This window comes from Vigna angularis, chromosome 7 (genome assembly GCF_016808095.1).
Source record: "Vigna angularis cultivar LongXiaoDou No.4 chromosome 7, ASM1680809v1, whole genome shotgun sequence".
Taxonomy (NCBI): domain Eukaryota; kingdom Viridiplantae; phylum Streptophyta; class Magnoliopsida; order Fabales; family Fabaceae; genus Vigna; species Vigna angularis.
In genome coordinates this window covers 12,737,148-12,748,422 of record NC_068976.1, presented here as the reverse complement: position 1 = coordinate 12,748,422, position 11,275 = coordinate 12,737,148, and positions in this window count along the sequence as shown.

The window sequence follows — 11,275 nt, the reverse complement described above, 5'->3', positions numbered from 1 at the left end:
TCCCATTCTAATTAATTTACTTTATTACATGCTGTAGCATCATCTTTAAGTAAGATTCTCAATTATATAACTAAACAAACACTTCCTACTTTAAAAATATAACTTTATTAATAATTAAATAAAATTAGGTGTAAAAACATATTTTGTTCTTAGTATAATTAATAAATAAAAAGTTATAAGTATTAATGTAAAACTTTTAATTTCGTAAATTTATTTGAACTCTTTTAATAATTACGATAATTAAACATTATATATTTGATAGATATGAATTTTCATCTATTTTTATTAATGAAAAAAATCAATATTAATATTCAATTAATTTTATAAGAAACTATTAAAAATTTAAGTTTAAAAAATAATAAATAAAAAGTAAAAAATTTCAAAATTAGTTATACTAACTTTATTATTCTTCTTATTTAAAAAAAAATAAAATATGTTAATATTTATTATACGACTACGTATCTAATAAGAAAAAATATTAAATTGCGATCATAGAAACTAAAAAAAAAACATCTTAAAATAAAGTGCCATATGCAACATAAAAGAAAAATTAAATGAAGACATTAGATTGCAAAGAAAGTGATTAGCACGTTAATTCACCTTCATAACGTTATGATTTTGCTTAATTGGTGGTGCGAGAATCGCGTAGCCATGAAACTATGGAATATGCTTTCAAATCAAAGCTTTTTCTTCTTATCTTGTCAATTTCATGAAAACACAAAATTATGAGTTTCATTTACTATTTCTGAAAATATCATATAGTAGTGGTGATAATAACACTGAAAATAAATTAGTTTCTAATTCAGAGGAAAAAAAACTCTAGTGATAGGATAAAATATTCAACCGACTATATATATAAGTGAATTCAAAAATTTTATGTGAGTAATTTGGCTGTTTCTTTCGTCCTGCATTCCATGGTATTTTCATGCACCTCTATGGGATGGGAAAAATTTTAAAAATATTCTTTCATATAATTTTATTGAAAAGATTTAAGAGTGAGTGATTAAAAACAATAATTATACAATTTAGAAGTTAAAACTTAGATGTTATATTCAGAATTGCATAATCTGAATTTTTTAATGTTGTTTAATATTTTAGATTGTGCAATTTAAAATGTATTTTTAAATTTTTATAAAATACATTTCAAATTACATTGAATTGAATTTTTAACATTAAGATTACCAAATCTATTATTATTTTTATTTTTTTACTTGTGAATTGATGTTTCATTTTATCAAATTTGGTAATTAGAAGATAAAGCAATTCAATAAATATAACAAAAGATAAAGAAAAGTTTTGGTCTTACGAAGAGAGGATTCCAAAACTTTTTCTTTTACTTATTATAACCATTCTCAAAATCACAAGTAACCAATATTATTTTCCTAATATTGCAGATTACATATAATTTGTCCAACTCTTTTCTAATACTTTTCTAATACTTTCTTAAGTGTATATATGTTTTATTTATTTTGTATCATCTTATTTATGTGGTTTGATTTGGTTCTTCACACTTGAAAAATGAGAATAATATTTATTTCATGAATTTTAATGTTGTGTTTATTTCAAACAATGTATTGTTTAGAGCTGTCAAAATGGATCACAACTCGCAGACTAATCCGACCTACTACGGGTTCGAGCCGAGTTGGATTTAAAAAAAATGTATTCTTTTTTGTGAGTCAGATTTAAACCTGGTTCATTTAAACTCGGTTCATGCGGGTTGAACTTGTGGTGGGCTGAGTTGGCCCATCAATCCACCTACCTAATTTTATTTTATTAAAATTTAATTTTAATTTTATAAAAAGATTTTTATTTTTTTTTGCTTGAAAAAAATATTTAAGTTTCTTATTTTCAAAATTAATTAAACACCCATGTTGGGAGTGAAATTTATGAGTGAAATTTGTTTAGATTTGAATTATAGAAAATTTGTAATTTTTTTATTTTAAAAAAATTGTAATTAAGTGAGCCAACCCGTGGTGGGTTGGATCGGGTTCGAATTTTTCTGGCTCGCTAATAAATGAACTTGGTTGGGTTGACTCACTAAGTGACCAACTCCTGGTGGGTAGAGTCAGGTCGGGCCGGGTGACCCGTTTTGACAGTTCTAGTATTGTTCATAGGTAAGGAAGAACGAGCTATAAGATAGTTTAGTTCAACTAATTTGAATGAAATTGCAAGCCGCAATTTGCGGGTGATCATTGACCAATGCTTCCTAGTACAAATGAGAAGATTTTGAAGGAAAACCATGTAATCATAAAGGAAATACCATACATGACTATGTCATTTTAACCTATTAAATTATTTTAAAATATATATAACTGATTCCCCATTGTCATTAGTCACCTAGAATCAATTTGGTATTCTTCGATAATTGATTCTCTCTTCTTATTTTGGTGTGTTGGCGTGGCATGTTGTTGATATGTAGGTGGGTGTTAGAGCACGTGGTGAGGTGCTGAGAGGAAATGAGAGGATTGAATTTATTTCTTCCTCGGAGAGCTCTTAATGGAAAACCAACTACATAACAAGTGCATTGGTTGTACGTAGCAAGTGATAAAATATCATGTTCTTCCAAGAGACTTATGTAAAACTCGACAACTCTTGCATAATAACTCAATGAAACCACAAAATTTAAAAAAAACACAATGAAAACTCTTTTTTTATTAAACAATTGATGTGTAGCAAGAAATTTAACATAGATTATTTACAATTGTTAAGATTAGATTTCATCAACTTCATTCTCATGCATCACAAATATCTCAATATTCAAGTCAAAATCAAATCATCAACATACTCAAATCCTAATCCTAAAGCCTTTGAGCCTATGATCACTTATCAAGTTTCAATCCTTTAAATCCTCAACAAGTGAAATCATGCATTAATTTTAAGAGTCTAAGTTTACTAATAAACCAAATTTTATTTCTAGATAAAAACATTCATTAAGCATTTAATTTCAAGTCTATATTTTAAAGATATTTCCCAACACCTTCAAAATCACAAATCAAGGATGAGAACAATCCACATCAATCATTAAGCATGAAAATCAAATATTAACTTGAATTGAAAAAACATATACATATTAATAACACAATTTTACACAAGAATTCAATGTTTTACATCCAATGTCAACAAATAAAAATAATTTTTCACGGTGGAGAACCTAGGGTTTACAAATTGAAGAGATAGATAAAAAATGAAACCATAAAGAAGATGAAGGTCTTTTCCCAAGGTACCTACTAGCTATTCCAAGCTTCAATCATGCTTCTCCTTCACATTTCCACCTATAATCTGCAGCAAAAGGGGGAAAACCACCATTAATGAAGGAGAAAACCCAAGGAGGAGAGATAGAGCTTCCCAACACTCCAAACAACCTTCAAAAGTTTTTCTCAAGCACCTTAGGTGATTCTCTTTGTGTAAAAATGAGGAATGCCTAAAACTTTAACGAAAACATGATTAAATATCCACTTTCACATATCATGGCCGATAGACTCGCCTATGTTTTATGACTTGTAACTCGTTGGGTGAGCCATATTTTCATTCAGCGACTCAAATACTACATGTTTGAGCTGCCACTTTCACCCAACGACTCAATTTGGCACCCAATGGTGATTTTTTGGTCGTCTAAGGGTGGTGCATGGCGTTGTAATTCTATAGGTGAGTCCTTTTTTCATGTTTGTAATGTTAGGTGTGATTCTAGTACTCCAACATGAGTATTTGTTTAAAAATCATTCTTTCTTTTTCAATTAAGCTTTCTTAAGTTTCAACTTATTTTCCTATACTATATTTGCTTACTATTGAATTATTTCACACTCAAAATAGATATTAAAAGTAAACAAACATAAAACAAATAAAATACAAAATAATGTAAAATTGATATAAACTTGAGAATTAAACAACATAAAAGTTATGGAAAAATTGATTTTATTCGTAAAACTTAACACTATAAATGTAGAAAATAATGTTATTAAGAACTGAGACTTCAAAAGGTCGCTTAAAAAAAATTTTATAAGTATAGTTAAAGTGGTCTAAGATAAGAGAATAGATGACTATATTTTGGGAGTTAAAAGAAATATGATGAAGTCATACCTATATGTGTTATCTGGTAGGTGTAATTTTCATAGTCGAAAAATTTTGTTTATTGGAAAGAACGTAAAATACATTTCCTTTTAAAAACAAAAAGTCAACATTACAAACAACCCATTCACGTTCTGACCAACTCAATCCTACAAAACCGGCATATTCACATAGAACTTGCTAGGATAGGTTGTATGACTCTCATAGCATATTAAAAAGTGAGTTTTTAAGCCTAACTCAACCTTACAATATCCGCTTGTAGGGTGAGGTTTGCACCCACTTATAAACTATGAATTGGCCTTATCTCTAGTCGATGTGGGACTTCCAACACATCCCCCTCACGCCGAGGTATATACATCTCGAACGTGGGATTAGACATTTTTAATGGGTGGTTCGATAGTGGCCCTAGGTGGTGAAACAATATGCCCAACAAACAACAAATATTGTTATGATAGGCTCTAACCATAGCTCTGATACCATGTTAAAAGTAGACTTTAACACAGGATATACCAAAATTTGAGTATAATACACGACAGGATTCAGTCCAAATATGTCTAACCCATAATCTGTATACCATGAATTGAAATTTGAAACTAACCAAATCCAGTGTACAAAGTATGCATTGTTTTGTATACCGTGGTATCCGTATATATACGTTCCATATATAGTTTTGAAATTGAATTCCTTATGCACATGCATACCAATATATCTGCCATTTAATTGAGTTATGAGACAGAGAAATGTGAGAATTAAACTTTGATTGTTGAGTGTCAATTACACGAAAGTACTTACAAATATATCTATACATATTCTCTATGAATACTACGTAAAGCTATGTCAGAGGACTGTACAAAATAATAAAGAATGTATGGTTTGAGATGAAATGTTATCCTAATTAGAAGAGCTTGCAGACAAATTCATCTACGACTATTCCTTCCATACCACAGGAAGCAGATTTTGAGGCAACCGAACATAACGATTATCAAGTTTCGCTCGCATTCATTATCAAATCGTTACAACCGAACATAATGATCACTTTCATATCTGTCTTTCTTAGCAGTAAATTTTTCCATACGAACACAAGATTAAAAAAATGATATGTAGGGGATCGTGACTCTGTAGCATGGTTGTAGATTTGTATTTCACACCATAAATTTGACCATTTGAAGAACTATAAAATGGGTATCATGATTCTTCTTTGGATCTGTAGTCTTGTAGAAGGCAAGATTTGCAGAGTGACACACACTCCACTTAAACCTTTAAACTTTAATTACTTTCTGTTGATAAATGAATTGAATTTTTCAAAATTCAATGAAGACAACCCATGATCATTATAATTTTGTTTTTTCAAAAGAAGTGGTCCAACATTATCACCTGTGGCTCCGTTATGCTTCACATGGCTTCCATCACATAGAGGAAAAGTATGGTCATATACTTTCCAATGTAGTTTTTCAGTTGCATCTTATAGTGAATTATTAGATGTAATCATGTAACTCCGTTTGCATACACAATGACGTATTATCTTTTTTTTAAATGATCATTTCCCTTTGTGCTACAAGAGCATTTCAGTTTCATGATGTGTTCTCACTAGAAAATGAAGATTTCGATGATGTGACAACTTTGATTGATAAAAAGGTGTGCTAAAAAGCCTGACACCTCTGGGTTGTTCTTCAATATGATGTTAAACTACTTTTCTTTTTGTTTCAACCTGCGTACTTGTTTATGTTGTTGCATACAAGACAATGTCTTCGTCATGTCTAACATTTAATCCAACTATCATATTGCTTCAAATGGATTTGAGGTTGATATCTGTTATGACTTTTATCCTTGCAATTACTACTCAGGGAATTCTTTATCAGGTTGATTGACTAATCGAAGGATATGATTGTGTTAAGAAATTGCTTTAAGTCTGGACTAAATGTTCGGTATGTGGGCTGATTTCTGTTCATAAATCAACATCGGGTTTACTATTTGCTTTGCTCCCAATTTTGACATGAAGGTGAACCAGAACTGAACTGAACCAGAAGGTGAATTGGAGTAGGCCGTGAAGGAACTGCACTGAACATAATTAGAAGACAACGTGACCTGCACCAACCTGTGAAGAAGAAGCTGAGCTGACCTGGATTACTTGCCACTTGGGGAAGCTGTGAACTAATTTACACTAGTTAGAACTTGTTTATTGTGTATGAAGATTATTGTGTAGCTAGAAAAGTTAAACCAAAACGAAGCCTCACATGCCTCTTATTACATTTCGTTGTAGAAAGTATGAAACGATTTTCCAAAATAGTTATTTGGATAAAACTAAGATAAAATTGTTTGCCAATCAAAGTTTCCTTAGTGGTATATTTCATCTCAGTAATTAAAATTGGTGTACTTTGTGTGGCCAATTTTTGTTGAAGAGCAATGCCACAGTATTATGGTACTGTATTTGCATTTTATCCCAATTGTATTGTCAGTGTCAACAACACTACTAAGTTCAAAGTTCTCGCTAAAATTTGATCCCAAATTTATTTTTGAACTAATTTTGAAATGCCGTTTTTTACGTCTGTATATGTTAATCAGGTTTACTCTGTAGAGATGACTACCTATCAAGTAGTAATATATTTTAATATTTATAAACTCTGAATTTCTTTTCAAAGTTTATCACAACACTTTCATTAATGTATTGATGTGATTTCTGAATTTGTTTTCAGACCCTATATCGTCATCATCATTTAGATAAATTTTCCTTTTGTTTGTATTTGCAGAGTTTGTTAATTTGTTGGGAGGCAAGTGGTAGGAATATTAATGAATGGTTATTTTGTGTGTATTGCACCCAATTTTATGTTTATTTTTAGTTGTAGTACCAATATTGATAACTGCCAGTCTTGGTCTAAACTTACGAATGAATTAATTTCTTAAATCGTGATATAATGTAATTTTATGCTTTCAACTTCTGAAATTAGTCACAGTATAGAGTATTTGTCATTGTTTAATGCTATATTTTTGTAATATTTCTTTCTTGCTTGTAGGCTTTATACACGAATAATAAAACAAACTAATGTTACCATAACATGAATCAAAGAAAATTGTGTTTTTCTAAATTCATCTTCCTTGGATACGAGGTGGTATGGATCACAAGTTGTTTTCCCCAACAATGGTTTTATGAAGTTTTGAAATCTTTACTCCATCTTCAATAAAGATCTGCTATTAGTGTTTGAACAACTTAAGTTGAATATACCACTGGATGAGGAATGTATATGCCTAACCTTGGCTAAGTATTTTTAATGTTAAGGATGATTTGTTCTAATACTATTTTCCTCACTTCAGCTCAGAATCTCCACAAATAAACCATCTTTGCTCCATTAGCCGATGCAATTAAGACTCTCTTTTAAATGTGGTATGACTTATGCGACTCTGATCATTCTGCATATTTGGCTTATTTTCTCCATATATGTGAGAGTGTTTATGTAACCATTCTTTTGGTTATTAGACGTTTGTTATTACAAATCCATCATTTCTTAATTAGGCCTTTAGGAGTTCTTTTTTCCTGTAATGAGTGCCTATGCCATGCTATCAATCTACTTGTGTGCTAAAGTAATTGTTGATATTTTCCTACATGTGATAACTTGGATACTCCCTTTAATGGATGACGTCTCTTTACCTTGTAGATTGCTAAAGCGACCCTAATACCAGACACAAGTTATATTGCCAAGCCAGCTGCCTCATGGCTTGATGATTTTCTAGTATGGGTATCTCCAGAAGCATTTGGGTGTGCTATTCTTGAGCTTGAACTTGATGAATCTCAGCTCAGTTTAAGAAACTTACTTTGGTAGAAAAGTCTGTAATTGCCTCTAATTTGTCCAAGTGAACTAAGAAATATTTGTTTAGCTTTAATTAAGAACTGTAATTGCCTGTAATTGAGAACTATAATTGCGTGTAATTGAGAACTGTTTTAATCTTGCTATGTATCATTTAGCTTTAATTCTGAACTGTTTTCACAGTATTGTTTTCACAGTATTAAAAATAGTTTACTGAACTATATTGCAGTTAACTGAACTAAAAAATAGTTCAGTTGAGATTTTTTGAACTATTTTTTAGTTCAGTCCACTTTATTTGAATTATTATATAGTTAACTATAATTGCTTTATAGTACAAGTACAGTACAAGTAGTGCAGTTTGCCCACCCTTACTTACGCTAATCCTATCACATCATACGCTCGTTTGCTTATATCTGCAATGAAATTACAAAAGAATTCACTCTAACTTCTTAAAGATTCCACCAACGCAGTTCTGTAACACGTAAGGAACAATTAATGAACATCTAGAACAATACATGTGCATCGTGATTCGTTACCAGAATTTATGAGTTTATGACCTTTAATTTGTTTTTCTGAACACAAATATAAAAAATGCTATGTTTGGTGGATGAAAATATGAATAACCGTTAGGTAATTATGTGTCAGTATGTATTATTGGAAACTTTTTTATAATGGGAAATAAGGATTAGATTATATTATATATTATTAATTCTATGAGTTGCTGTGAAATTATTTATTATGAAAAAATAATTATTATGAGTTGGTGTAAATTTATAATATTTTACTTTGTAATAAAGTCATGCATTTGTACTTAATTTCATGGCATTTGGTACATCCATTTTGTTTATTTGTGCATGTCTACATTCTTTGATGTCATCTCACTTTAGACATTAGAACTCGAAATTTATACATTTTTCATCACTTTCATAAAATATGAAAAATAACAATAAATTTGACAATTAAAAAGAAAGCAATTCACTTTAACACGCATACAAAAAAATAAAAAAGGTCAAAGTATAACCAATTTCTTACTATACATTTATGCATCACTATATATAGGGATTTCAATCCTTGCATTAAAGTTTTGACATTGTGCTTGAAATAACATGTAAACAAGTAAACGAACTTTCTATTATGTGTGCATGCATTCATTTATCCATGTAGTCATGAAAATCATAACACACAATACATCATCTTTGCATAAATGTGCTCCTCCGACATTTATTGCATTGATGATCCAAAAATGCAATGAAAATAAAAAAAATGAATGGAATTAAGAAACATAAAAAGAAATTCAACGAGAAGGTTCAAAGGAAACAAGTAGAAGTTAGAAGCTTGGTAAAAAGTCACCTGAGAAGAGGGTTCATTCTACACTTGGGTCATCTCAAGTGGTTGCTTGAGTTCTGGTCAAGTTATTGTGAGCAAACAACAAACTACTACAGTTATATGGAACATATGGTGATGGAGCTTAAAAATTTAATCAGTTCAAATGGACAGAATGGTAGACCATGGCATGTTAGAACATACATGAAGGGTTAAGCATGTTATCCTTCCCTTCAAACTATTTGGGATCTTCACCCTTTCACAGTTTCAGTTCCTAGCATGAGCCTGGATTAAAATTTTGATAATCTACATTTCTTTTATATATTCTACATTTCTCTGCTTTGAATTCTTTTATTATTATTATTATTAGTACAAGTGAATGTCTCCTAGTGATTCATTACTTTTATTAATCTTTGTTTAAGTGAATTTCAAGTTCAAAGCACACCTCTTACATTTTTCACAATAAATTTCATGCCATTCACAACAAAGTGTGCCAAACCTTAAAGTATACAATATGATAAAACTATAATTAACAAAACCTTAAATTGAAACTGAACATTCAAAAAATTTTAGAACAACATAAAATTCTCGAAATAAGAATGAAAATAATAGAATAAAGCACATCAAATCATGCAATTTCAGTTTAGTTTCCATATCTTCACTTTTGTTTTTTTTTCCTAGTCAGGTGTGCTTCCTATACTCTCTTCCTGGCCACAATTTGAATTTTCTCATATAATTTTAAATTTTTTTATCTTTAACTTATGCATAATAAGTTAATTTGTACAATTTTTTTTCATATAAAAAATATTATTTTTTAATTTATGCATAAACAAATTTTAATTTATGAAACAATTCATTTTATATATTTATTTATTTTGGGACAGTACCCTAACTTTATAATTTCTAATAAATAAAACGTATGTTATAAATGAATTGATAAAACTTCTATATTACGTGATTCTATAGGATTAATCATATAATTTAGTTGTTGAATACATTACAATTTTATTTTGGATCCTATTAAATTGGTTTTTTACGCTTAAATATTCCCGATTTAAGATATATGATCATTAGCCCCTTACACATTTTTTAATGTTTTTTACAAATAAACATGCCACAATTAAGAATGAAGCAGGAAATTACATATAATATTTATTTTACTATTTCATAAGTATATTTTAATAGATAGTAGATATTTTTAAAAATATTTTTCTATTATATTTGTATTTAAATCTTCTTTTTTCTTTAATTTATACATCTTGTATCTATTTAAAAATAGTTATTTTTTTTAATTTATTATGAATTTAAAAAGAAATGTTGTACAAGGTTAATAATAAATCTACATTACGAACAAACATAATAATTGGAAGTAAATCAAATGTAATCAAATTAATTTTGAACGAACAAAATATTATAAGATTTGAAATTAATTAAAAATTAAAAAAATTAATTATAAAAAATATGGTATAAACATATCTAATTCTGTCATTTACATTTTAACCCACTTTAATTGATAAATTCATCAAACACTCGTAATTCAATAAAGTAGCTTAACACTTGTTTTTTTTTTTTACCAATTTTTAATTACTATCTAGTTTCTTAATTTTCAACTATCTTTCTGATTAATTTTGTTGAAATTAACTTTAATATTTGAGTGAAATTATACCTGTCTCTCACTTTTAAATTTGAATTTCATAATAATCATTGTGGTGACCCACTAAAATCTTTTAATTATTTTAACAATATCCTCTATAAATTACATATTAATTAAAAAATAATATAACATTTAGAGTGATTGTTATAACTAAAAATAGAAATATTATGTATACTTTTGAGAAGTTTCAAAAGAGATGAGAGTATAATTTACTTAGTATTGTACTAAAAGAGGAATTAGAGAGAAATTTCTAGATAGAATAAAATAAAGTATAAACCATAATCCTAGGTATGTGTAATTTGATAATGGTAAGCAAGGTTGATTGTCTCGTGCCAATATTTTATATTTGAAGTGGGAAAAACCAAATGATCACAACCTAGTACGGATCTTCTCCTTTGTTTTTATCTTGTTTTCGACCATAAAGGGAATAATT